The following is a 12,056-nucleotide window of genomic DNA, read 5'->3' as shown; positions in this document are numbered from 1 at the left end:
GCACAGAGCAAGACCTAGCCAATACCCCCACGCTACAGACGGAGACACTAAGGCTCAGAGAACTGAAGACACTGCCCCGGAGTTGCCTTGCACTCTGAGTGGCAGTGCCTGCCATGGGCCTGGGCCATTCCAGCCCAGCACCTTCCTGACCACTGTGAACCCACCTGACTGACCACAGGGAGGCCTGGAGCGAGAGCCTTGTGAGGAGAGCACTCAGGGGAGTGTCCACGCAACATTTCTTTCACTTTCCCTTAGCAAAGATGTCCCAGAGCAGAAGCACCAACGGGGCTCGCTGTCATCCAGAGCAGACACTTGAGTGGATCACTCCTAGCTGAACACCCCCTTCCGTCTCAGCAAAGACACCCCCTTTCACAGGTAGGGGCCAGCCAGCTCCTCTCTCCGTGCAGCTTCCACCAGATGAAACCTTTGTGATCAGCCAGCAGAAATGCGCTCCCACAGTGCCCTCATTAGGGAAACGAAGCAGATAAACAGTGTAATTATGGATTCCATTTTCAGCTAAAACAAAACTCGCGTCCAGCTCACGGGCTTTCTCTAGACGGGGCATGGTACACTTAGAAGGAACCTTGCGGGTCAATGGCCTCACATTGGTTCAGATGGCCCCCTTCTGGCGCTGGGTGGAGGAGGCCCCCTGCTCTACAAGACCTTCAGAGGGCAGCAGCCCACGGAGGGGGGAGAGGGAGAGCCGACTCGCTGGGCGGAGCAGGAGGCGTGGCTGTTCACCATCAGGAGGAAAGGCGAGCTCCACACTCAGCAGAGCGCTACAGACCTGGCTGGCGGGTAATTTGGGTCAAACAGTTGGCTTTGCTCAGGGACTCCAGGGAGGGCAGGCAGTGTGACCACCTGCACCCAGGCAGCTGAGGGGACAGGTCTTGGCTAAGCACTGATGGCAGGTTCTACAAGTAGGCACACTTCTGTGTGCTCCGGGGATCTGAAGAGCGCCCATGAAAAGGGAGCCCTCCTTGATGGGCACCATGAACGTGACCAGGCCTTGCCACAGTCCGTGGGAAGTAGGTCCCTCGGTGTGGTGGTGGTGAGCTGTAAAAGCCTTAAAGAAAAACTTCTGAAGATGGAAAACAGGGAGACAAAATGCCAGAGTCCTTTCTGGTTGTTTTTGCTACAGTTTTGGCCACCGCTTGCCCAGGTGTGTGGGCGTGTAGGTGCCGGACTACCTCCCAGAGGGGGCGTGTGAAGGCTGCCCTGCCCTTCCCATGGGGCCACCCACACCGTGTCTGGTGCGGGTTCCGCACCTGGAGTGGGCACTGAGGATGTCTGCGGTGGATCACTCTGTGGCACGGGCTGTCCTGCAGGCCTGGGCCACTAAATGCCAGCAGCACTCTCCCCTAGTTGTGACCACAGCTATTTGTCTCCAGATAAGGCAAATGTTCACCAGTGTGTGTGGGGGGGGTGTACAGGGGGGGTTGAGAGAGGGGGAAGGAGGTGCAAAATGGCTGGGATGAAGCAAAGGGCACCCCAGCTGGCAACTGATGAACAGAAACTCACTGTCTAAAGGCTATGTGTGTGTGTTCCAGATGGAGCTGTGTACCCCAAAGCAAGTGTTACCAAATCCTATGTAACCTGTGCCATGAGTCCGCTTGGAGAGTAGGGTTCCTTTATCATAGTAGGAGGCAGGATTTGTATCAGGTGCGGTTTAAAGCAATCTTGTGTAAGGTCCCGAGAACAGACAATAACAAGCAAGCAGATGGATACCACTCCTGGGGACACAGCTGGGAAGGGACAAGGACATTCCCTGAGAGCCAGCACCCTGGATCTGGACTTCTTGAAAGCCTGCACTGTGAGAAAATAGCATGTGCCTGCACTAGATCACAAAGCTGGGCAGGGGGACATGGGTGTTTGCCTTGGGTCCCCACTGAAGCCCCTTGGCACACTGAGAAAAGGGAGTTAGGAAAAGTCGAACCATGGGAGATGACCAGCCCACTTCCCTCGGCACCTTGCAGTCCCCTAAGAAACAGCCATATGTTTCGGTGTTTGTTTGCCATGAGAATCACCAGGGGAAACCAAAGCACAGGCACCCTCTCCTCTGCCAGTCACGTAACGTGGTCGGCTGTTATGTGCGTTGAAAATGAGGAATTCAGAGTCCACAGAGACCAGGTGCCTTGCCTGGGTCTTTGGAGCCGGCACAAGGCCACGCTGCGCCAAAGCACTTGGCTGCAGCTCCCCGTCCTTTGCTCTCCTCCTGCTTCAATCCTGCAGTCCCCTCAGTCCTCCTGATGAATGGATACAGCTCTGCTATTTCCAATTAGAAGTCAACCTTCAACTATCTCCACCTGCAGGGCAGAACTCAGCTGACAAGACCTGCGGTCGGAGGGGAAGCTCACCTCTAAGCCAAAAGGACAATCAGAACCAGAAGGCTTATCACATGGGCCAGATTGCTCCTGAAGACCCTTCGCCCAATGTCCTGACTGCCAAAGGCTCCAAATTCATCTCTCAGGGAGCCTTGGTGTCACAGTGGGTCTCACATTGAGCAGCTGACCACAGAGTTGCAGGTACGAACCCACCAGCTGCTCCTCGGGAGAAAGATGAGGCTGTCTGCTCCTGTCAAGCAGTCTAGCCTTGGAAACCCCGAGGGCCAGTTCTGCTGGGTCCCGTAGGGTCACTGTGACTTAGGATCTGCTAGTTGGCTGTGGGTTTGGTTTCCCTCGTAGCTGGAAGAAGCGGGTGGACACAGTCAGGTTGGTCTTCCTAGGTACTAGGAGCCCTGGTGGTGCAATGGTTACACCTGGGGCCACGAACTACAAGATCAGCAGTTTGAAAGCACCAGCCACTCTTCCCAAGAAAGATGGGGCTCTCTACTCCCGTAAACAGTCACCGTCTCGGAGACCCACAGGGGCAGCTCTCCCCTGTCCTGTAGGGTCGTTGTCAGTCGGAATCAACTCAGTGGCAGCGAGAGTTTTGTGATTCCTCCATAAATAGGCTCACTTTTCCTCAGTCCCGTCTTGTGAAGCGGCTTCCCTGTGACAGTCCGCCCACATCACCCACGTAGTGAGGACCCCTTACCTCCCAGGACTCAAAGCCTGGTGTGGAGGCTCCCACTTCCACGGAACCCGGTGCTGCAGCGTCTGAGAGCTGATGTTCTGAGCGCTCGGTTTGTGGCGGGCCGCAGGTTAAGGGCGGAGGAGCCGGAAATCCATCTGCGTCTCCGCTAGGTTCCGGTTCCCTTAAGTTCTGACCGTTGACCTCTCACGGCCACGGAGTTCATTCTAACAAGCAATGTAAAAACACTTTGCTCTCAGGCGCAGAGAGTTTGCTGTGCCGCACGTGGCCGGCCACTCAGGGGCAGCCTCGCTCTCAGGAACGTGCCTGGTGTGCCCCTGATGGGAACTGGGGCACTAAGAGTCATACTCCTCCGATCAGGGTGGGGGGTGGGGGGGTCTGATCCAATTATGTAAACTTTTCTAATCTGCAACAGTGAATCTCTCCCAAATCTCCGCCCTTCCTTCTGTAGTCCTGCCTGTGACAGGGAAGGGGACTTGCCGGCGTTTGTCCTTGATGAGACTGGGGATGACACGATTTCAGCGAAGTATGCTAACTGAACAGTCCGCAGTTCAGACGCATGACCTGCTCTTAGGGAGAAAGACGAGAGTTTCTTTCTGCTCCTGTTTAGATTTAGAGCCCCAGAAACCCGCAGGGTAGTCCTAGCTATTCTACAAGGTCGCTATTAATTAGATGGTGTTTCCTCCTCGATGGCAGCACGTTTGAGTGCCACATAGGCATGAGCCCCAGTCTACCTGCCTTAGGTGGAGGGTCCTGAACCAACCATGTGCCATCCATCTGCAGGGGTTTACTGTCCCCGTGCAGCCCCTTCCCTGAAAGCTTGCTCCTGCCCACAGCTGCAGTGTCTTCATCTGCCACCATCATGACTGACGGACAGGTTTCTCCATGTCCTATTTAAGTAGCCGAGTTTCTGGGAACCTTGGCCACCATTTGGGACTTGTGCTGACTGTCTTCCTCGTCTGTATGATTTGTCTCTGTCCTGTTTAAGACTTAATAAGTGTGTCTCCATAAGTTCTTTTTGAATGTGGGGTCCCTTTTATCCCCTACAACAGGTGTATAATTTTTCACCCCCAATTTAAAAATTGGGGGAAAGCTAGTAAAATGAATAGACAGCAGTCAGTACCCTATGGGCCGACTCTCAGGTTTCCTACATCTTGAGCATTGCATATTTTCAAACAAAAGTTCTGTCGCTGTGGGGGTGGTGCGGGGGGGTTCTTCTGAGGACAGGAAAGTCTTGTCCCCCTATGTCCCCAGTTTGGTCTCTGCTCACTGGAAACCTTTCGCCACATTGACTGCGGACTGTACTTAGTTCCACGTCCTGCCCCTCCCCCCAAGATAGATATTGTCCAGTCTTGGCACAACAGACTCCATTTTGAGTCCTACACCTCCATCTTAGCTCTCAAGACAGACCCCTAACTGACCTCCCCTCCCCTGCTCAACCCCAAATTCCTGGAACCAGCAGCTCATCCCAAAGCCAGAATGTTTTCTGAAGATATAGTCACTCCACCCGTCCCTGACATACAGATAAGATTAACAACCTTCACCCTTCTGAAGCACCTGTGTGCATAGATCCTCCCCAGCTATGATCCTCCCCAGTTATGCCTGCCAGCAGTGGGCATAAAAACGCCACCAGGATTTCTTCCCGGTGCGCAGCTTCAATAGCTCAATACCATGAGTTGCTGAGCCCGCCCGCAAGCTTCTCAATAAAGCCTGCTTCTAAAACCCCACTAATTGGGTCTTTGATTCTGTTTTCGTGTCCAAATAAACCTTATAGATATCTCTGTGGCATATGCAGTGTTGCGTCTCGTTTTTCTTGTGACATGATACATCCGTGAGTATTTTTCCATTTTATTAAAAAGCGTTCAGAAACAGAACTGCATGCATGTCTGTGGATGGGTTATAATTTATTTTTAAATGTCGCTGGCATTTGTGATCATAAATCCCCTGGTGATGATCACCTTGTCAGGGAAGGCCTTAGTTCACATCTCGGTCTCTCCTTAGGCTACATTACCCCCAATGGGATCCTGGCTCTCGCTGTGAAAGGTGGCACCGCCTACCTAAGTTGGGAGGGGCAAGCTTTAGACCCGAGTCCTGATGTCATGGGGACAGTACTGGGGCCACAAAAAGCCTCCCCCACCGCGGGAAGCAGTGGCAACCTGGATACATTGCATCTGTGTCACTGTCCCTCGAGGCTGCCCCTCTGCAGTGGCCGCGTGCATGTGTAGCCCTCTCCAAAGGTGTCGACCTGCCTCCTGCTCTAGCTCATAGGAAACCAGCACATTCTGCGCTGGGGGAAGCGAGGCCCCCTGTGGTCATCTTGATTTGGCACAGGGCCTCTGCAGTAGAGCCGAAGGCTGGGTGTCTGGGGCTCTGGTCTGGATGGAAGAGGCTGCTGCCTTGTCTTTCTCCCACGGACAGGCTGGGGGTGCAAATTACAGATCGTGGAGTTAGTAACGGGGCCACCAGGCTTGCTTTTCTAAATAGAGAAAAATGGACAGATTTGTCAAAGCCACACACCTGTGACTGTAATGGCCATGCCTGGCCTAGGGAGAACTGCTGAGGTCTTTAGTTAGCACGGACAAACACCTGGTGTGCACCACATCACCGATGAGCTGCTGGCTCTTCTCACTCGGTTTCTAGAACACATTCTTTTGACATATTCCGATTTTCTCAATGACAATGACAGAAATGGTTGCCATTGACCTCCTACCACTGACTTTTATCCAGTTAATGAGATGGATACAAATCCAGATTTATTTTCTCCTAAGCCTTTGAAGTTCGAAATTCTTTGTGTGGTATAGCTAACGCTACAGATACATGTCAATTTGACATGAACATAACATGAGCGTTAACCTCAGTAAATTTGTTTCACTCATGAGAACATTACTTCAGTAATAACTATGTGCAGTCAAAAAGTTCGTGTAGAGCAAACATCAAATGCAAAGACAAACAATGCGGTGGAAACTGCCATACTGACCCACCCAGGGGATGTTAGGATGTGTGGAACATAACACCTCAAATACCATATAATGCTACACAGTATAAATTGTATATAGAGCTAGAGCGTCACATCGTTTCCTTGATAAGTTAATGGTATAATTATGTTGCTTTTAAGTAAGTCTTTTTTAAAAAAGAAAATGTGTGGTTTCATTCATGTGTCAACTGGAAACATGTCCTTTGAGATAGATAGGTGTATAAGAAATATTGATAAACCCAGCATTAAAAGAGCCACTACCTTCAGTCAGTCTTAACTCACAGTGGCTCTACATAGGGTTTCTAAGATGATCAATCTTTACTGGCGCAAAGAGCCTCTGCTTTCTCCCGAGTGCTGGCTGGTGGGTTTGAATGGCTGAGCTCCTGGCTAATGCGCAGGGCCTGACCATGGTTAAGACTCAGCTGTGCCATCAAGGAATTCCGGAGTCATTAGCAACAGACAGAGGCAGGGACCGTTGGGAAGAGCAACAGTTCAGCGTGCGTGCTGACTGGGCCAGACACATAAAGATCCTTAGGAAGAGAAAAGCTAAAAAGTTCGCTTCCGTGGAGTCCGCGAGTACGTAAACTTAAGGAGAATGAATGGCTGTTACTGGGTCTTGTTCCAAGATCAACAATAGAATGGGAATCACTGAAAAGCAACAACAATAGGAAATAAAATGGGTTTGCCAGCAGACGGGGAAAAAAATCCAGAACCCTTACAACGGTCCCATGGCTAAGGTGCTCGCTGCTAACTCAAGTTCAACTGACTGAACCCATGAGTCACTCCCTGGGGGAAAGACATGGCTGTCCACTTCCACACAGACTCACAATCTCAGAAAACCCACAGGTGGGCAGCTCTGCCCTGGAACTGACTTGATGGCAATGGGTTTAAGGTTTGGGTTACTGTTGTTTTTGTTTTTCATTTACCGTGGAAAATAGCTTGGTGGTTTTGCTGCATGTTAAATGTACAACTACCACACGGCCTCAGCCATTCCAAATGCAGAGGCGCTACAGACCTGTGTCCGCCGTGCCGACTGTGCCATCCCTGACAGTCCAGAGGTGGAGTGACGGTCCTGTCCCCACGAGCGGACTTGAAGGAAAATGAAATATATGGCACCTAGAAAATAATTCTCAGAAAATTCTAAGATGGAGAAATCCAGAAATCAGAGCGAGAACCCTCATAAAATTGTTGTTGCATATATATAAACATATTTTATTGATGGGTCATATTACACATCTTATTTGTATGATTGTATAATTACTTCATCATAAGTTGCATATAATTCCACTTGCCTACAATAGCATATGTCATTTTCAAATAATCCCTTCCTGGGTCAAGTAATCATAAAATTCACAAAGAGCCTTGTAAAGAATGATTTTGGATAGACACATGTAGAGTGCACAGCTTAAATATTTTTCCACTAAACAGATAAAGCAAAGTAGGGATATTGTTTTACAAATGTTTCCTTGAAAGAAGTATATCTTTTTGAGCCTGAAATACATTAAATTTATATATTTTGGGAATAACATATAAAATTAAACAGAATAAATATGAAAAGTTAAGTAGCTCTACAAAAAAGATGAAAGTGAGTGTGTTAGGCCAGGTTGACTAGAGAAACAAACCCAGTAACACTCATGTAGGTATAAGAAAGAGCTTGCTATCGAGAAGCACTATATATCAAGAAAACATCCCAGCCAAGGCAAACTCAAGTTCCTAAGTCCTACACTAGTCCATAAGTTCCTCTTTAGACTCACAAAGCCACATGAAACAATGGCGAATGCAGGAATATCACAGGCCAGTGGGTGCAAAGTCATGTGGATCCGATGGCTGTGTACACATCACCGGAGCTCTTGCAGCCATCGGGGTCAGGCAGCAGGAGTGAAGGCAGAGAGATAGGAAGAGGCTCCCAGGGCCTTCCTGATGAGAAGGCCATGCCCACAAGGAGGTACCACCATGCTGTGACCCGATTGACAAGCTAGACTCCCCTCCAGTCCTTTGAGAAATCTTCACGTTGACACAAACTTATGTAACTAGCACAGACCACCCCTTATGAACTTAACACCTTTCCACAACTCTTTGACCATAGATAATTTTAAAACAAAACAATCATAAAATCATAGTTGTATCTAACAGCATCAAACTAAAGTGCATACTACTCAAAATGTGCCAGCCTCATTTAAATACTATAAGTAAATAAAACAATTTAAATACTATAAGTAGACCATTTAAATTCTATAAGTATACAAAACTAAAATATGCTGTGTCTCACATTGCAATTATGGGAACACCTCCATCATCATTCTATGATCCTATCAACATTCCCCCCACCCATCCATGTTGGTAAGCCACCTTCTTCATCCCTTTGTCTTCCACATTCTGCGTGTCCAATGTCTCTAATGCCCCTTCTATCAACCCACTACTCTGAGGATACAAGTATTTTCATTGATGTGAAGAATCTCATTCTACTTGGCACCTGCGTGTCTGCATCCATCGTTAAAGTCAAACCAGGACAGGCCATCCATCAAGTCAGCAGGAAGATGCCCACCAATTCACAAGCTCAAAAATCTTTCCTTCATTTGGTCAACTCATTGTGGGCCACCTCACTTGGCCTCACTCAGGTGCCCATGGGCTGTCTTGACTTTTGACCAAGAGTCCCTGTCACAAATACTCACCCACCTTAGCCCCCTTGTGCTAAGTCATGTCATAAACTCAGGTTCCCACAGCTCTTTAGACTTCAGACCAGGCAATCTGCTCTTGTTTGCAGCTCTAGTCCCTGTGAACTAGGTCCACAGGTGTCAGTGGCCAGATGCTCTATTCATATTTTCCACGAATCATTGCTAGTATGTTTTATAGCAATAAAAATAGATAGAAAAGACCGATGTAATCCTAATACAGTCAGATACTAAACACATTCTGAAAACATTCCAATTGAATCCTTTCTGATCTCAACTATCCCATTCACATGCATTATGGTCTTAGGCCTCTGGTGGCACCAAGCTAGGACCAGGCCTCTGGTCACCCAGTTTGACTAACCAGCATGGCCTCAGAGAAGTTCGAAAGGTATTTTTGCCCCCTGAACTCAAAATTTACACCTGTCACATTCATTTTTACAATTTCAGACAGAAATAACCAAATACCACTTCTGGGCATCAGAACCTTCACTTCCCATGTCCTTCCCAGAAGAGAACAAGTAAAATACAGGACTATATTTGACCTCCAACTAGTCAAAGAGAAGAGACTATCAGAAAGCAGAGGTCAGGCAAGCATCCTCTCTCCGTCTTCATGATTTGTTTCTCTAGTATTCCACTCCCTAGGTACCATATTGTGTAAGGCCAGGTTGACTAGAGAAACAAATCCAGAGACATTCATATAGGTGTAAGAAAAAGCTTTCTATCAAGAAGGAATTGTGAATCAGGAAAACATCCCAACCCAGTCCAACTGAAGTCTATAAGTCTAATACTAGTCCATAAGTTCTTCTCCAGACTCATGAAGCCACATGCACTGTTACTGAAGGCAGGAATGTCGCAAGTTGTTGGGTGCAAAGTCTTGTGGATCTAATGGCTGTGTGCACATCTCCAGAGGTCTTGCAGTCATCAGGGTCAGGCAACAGGAAGCTGAAGCCAGAGCGAGAGGAGGCGGTTCCCAGAACTCTTCGTAGTAGGAGGCCACGCACACAAGGAGATACCATTAGGCATAATTGGAAGGCTACGCTCCACCCTGTACTTTGATAAATCTCCAGTTGACATGAGATTATGTGCATTTGTATTCGTACTGGGAAGTAAGATACTAATAAGATGATGTAGACATCTAAAGAAGATAGAGTAAGTTTCAAATAAAACAGCTATGAAGTTATTAGATTCTAGGCTTTGCTAAGTTAATTTCCCAGGTAATGTTCAGAAAAATATGAATAATAATATTGCTAACTAATCTATAGAATTACTTTATAGAGTGGCATGAACATACTGATAATGAAATTAATGTTATTACATAATATAATCTTAATTCTTTGAATAAGCATATCCTTTTATTGCTGCCTGATATAAAATTCCTTTTTCTATTTTGATTTATATTTCATATTGTTCACATTTACACGTTTTAATACACATGATGTGCATTTAGTGATATTGTCACATATGATCAATGTGATTTGCTGAGTTTAAATAATATATGTTCAGAACAATATCAGGAAAATATCCTATATTTTCATTGAGTGCATAACATAGTCCAAACTACAGTTCTGTGTGTAAATGTAAACTGGAAACATTTTATAGTGAGTCAAAGATAATCACATATTCTGTGTATTCTCGAAAGAAAACTAGAGGCATGTGAGCAATCAGTTAACTGACAGAATTCAGAAAACCATGGTAGGAACGTATCAGAAATGTGAAAAGAGGTTGCCAACTTAATTCCCAAATCAGTTTGTATTTAATTGCATTCCTTTCTGGTACAAAATATACAGCTCCTTATGTTTATTACTCTTTTTTACTAAATAACCACACTAACTTGCTTTTCTTTATTTAAATATCATTTTCTTCATAAAATTCAAAGCTGAGTGAACTCTGATAGTGAAGAGATCTTTGCCTGAAATTTACTGAAGAAAACAGAATAAATGTATAGCATTTTTTAAAAAGTTATGATCAAACATTCACACATTTTCTATGGCGTGCACTATGTCTCATGACATAGTAGTGCTTAATTCACATTGAAAATATAAGTCAGCAGATGGAACATGTCCTCTTTTGCCACGACTCAGCCCCAATTTGGTGCATCTTTGTGCTCATTTTCTCCTCTCACCCTCTGATATTGGAGAAAGAAGTTCAACTCCCTTCAAAAGTGTTATCTCCCATTTGTTCTTTTCACCCTTAGAACTTCTCAAACTAGTCGGCATACGAAATACTTTGAGGACTCCTTAAGATAAAAATTTAAGATACTTGTCTTTACAGTCTAAATTTTTCAAAGGCCTCTCTCACAGATACACACACACACAACAACCTCCCCCCACACACACACACACATGCCTACATATATAGGCATATGTACGACTCATATCCAAGCAACCATGCTCCATCCAATCATGTTGCTGTTGTGGATTCTGACCCATCTTGGCCTCCACACAACAGAAGGAAACACTGCACAGTCCTGGGCTCTCCTCATAATTGTTCCTATGTCTCAACCCAGAGTTGCAGCCACTGGGCCAGCTCATCTCGTTGAGGACTTGCTCTTTGTCTCTGCCTCTTCACTTTAGCACACATGATGGGCTTCTCCAGGGACGAATCTCTCCTGACAGGAAGACCAACAGACCGACGTATTTAAGATAAAGTCTTGTCATCCCTGATTCTAAGGAACTCTCTTGCTTACATCTGCCAAGACAAGTTAGTTTGAATTTTAGCAGTCTCTGGTACTTTCAATCTTCTTCTCCAGAACGACAATTACAATGCACCGATTCTTCTTAGCACTTCATTATTCAATGTCCAACTTTTACAGGCATATGAGGAAAGTGGAAAATACCATGGCTTGAATCAGGTGCACCTAAGGATGTTACTTTGAGGACTTCAGCAGTTTGAGCATTCTGTTGGGTCAATACACTCATGTCATATGAGTGTATGCTGGCAACACACATATATGTGTGGCCGGGGGGGGGGGCGAGGGTGGGCAAAGCGCTGTCGTTTCCCCACAACAGCATTCCAAAAGACCCCTTGATTTAAAGGGTGGTCAGACTTCTCAAGTACTCTTTCCTGATAGACATACAATTTTACTCTAGGACAGCAAGGAAGCCAAAATTGGCTTAAGCAATCTTCTTTTATAAACCATGATATATCAGAATTCATCACTGCCTTAACTTTTTCATAATCACATTCAATAATTCCAGCAACAGTCAGAACACCTTGAGGATTTACATTAGACTTTCCTAATCGACATCCTATAGTTCTTTTAGGTAGCAAACCCCAATTACTGCTCTTAATAATTTCTGATATAATCACAGCTTTTGGCTTTACTTCACAACTCTGATCGACTCCAGTATCAATTTGAATTTCTGGAGTACTCAGGG

Source organism: Tenrec ecaudatus, chromosome 1, assembly GCF_050624435.1.
Source record: "Tenrec ecaudatus isolate mTenEca1 chromosome 1, mTenEca1.hap1, whole genome shotgun sequence".
Classification (NCBI taxonomy): Eukaryota; Metazoa; Chordata; class Mammalia; order Afrosoricida; family Tenrecidae; genus Tenrec; species Tenrec ecaudatus.
This window is presented reverse-complemented; position numbering follows the sequence as displayed.